Source organism: Gouania willdenowi, unplaced genomic scaffold, assembly GCF_900634775.1.
Source record: "Gouania willdenowi unplaced genomic scaffold, fGouWil2.1 scaffold_83_arrow_ctg1, whole genome shotgun sequence".
In the NCBI taxonomy this organism is placed as follows: Eukaryota; Metazoa; Chordata; class Actinopteri; order Blenniiformes; family Gobiesocidae; genus Gouania; species Gouania willdenowi.
Genome location: NW_021145249.1, coordinates 152,821 through 154,054, shown reverse-complemented (window position 1 = coordinate 154,054; position 1,234 = coordinate 152,821).

Sequence of the window (1,234 nt, the reverse complement as noted above, 5' to 3'; positions counted from 1 at the left end):
CCAAAACGCTCTCAGAAGGACATCAGAAAAGGGGTAGAAAAGGGGTGGAGCTATAATAATTAGGAATTCAGACCCAAGCATTGCACTTTATATAGACCACAACTGTATGATTTATATGTAAAAAGAAAGGATTTAAAACCATGATATGTCTCCTATAAGGCAAAAAGAACAAATGTTTTACTCAATCTGGCAACCCTTTATTAATTATTATAATGATATGTAAATTTGGACGGACCTCCTAATACTTAATTTGACCTAGTTATTTATTTTGTACTTAAGGCCTCAAGTGTGTGCAGGATTTTTTTGTTTTTGTTTTCTTTTTTCTTTTCTTCTCAATTTACATTCAATGTATACATGTAAATGATTTGTATATAACTGATGGAAAAATAATTAGGGAAAAAAAAAAAAGGCCACAGTAGCTGCTGATTCAAAGACCTTGATCTGTGTGTCTTTCAATCTGTGTGTAGAATTAGGATTTGTAAACAAAGTTGTGTGTGTGTGTGTGTGTGTGTGTGTGTGTGTGTGTGTGTGTGTGTTAACATCTGAGGGATATTCCATAAAGGAGGGTTAACAAACTCTGAGTCTATCCATAAACTCTGGGACAACATACCCAGCGATGGGAAACTTATGATGTAAACCTTGGGTTACTAATGTGCACGCGCGCGACAAAAAGCCATCATCAATGGATCCGAGATTTAATCAAGCTGCCATGGCAACCACCCAGAAAATAGTGATTTATTCACCCTAATGGGTGAAATAAGCCGGTGTTTGAGGAATATGATCCTGTTCTAAAGGTGTGTTCAGTCTTCAGTGATTATAGTGGCTTAAATCACCCATAATTAGTCACACTTTTTGGTCGCTTCATCACTTTATCTCTTCAGTGACGTGACGAGCGGTGAATAATATGAATAAAATGTGTCTGAGGAGACGTGTCAGCAGCATAGGATGTCTGCATAGAGAATCCTCCTGTTACACTGGATATAAAGACAGTAAATGCTACTTGATATTGCATCAATTATATTGATTTTTATGTAATATTGTCGCCACAGTCATCTCTACGTCCTAATAAATGTTATAAGAAAGCACTGAAGCGGGACGCGAACCCACGACCCATCATTTCCAAGTGCAGCATCACAGTTCACTGTGCCATCATACCTTCAAAGATGTGTGAACTATAGATTTAACTGTATAACAATATAAAACAACAATTGAGCCTTAAAAGTGGATTTATTTA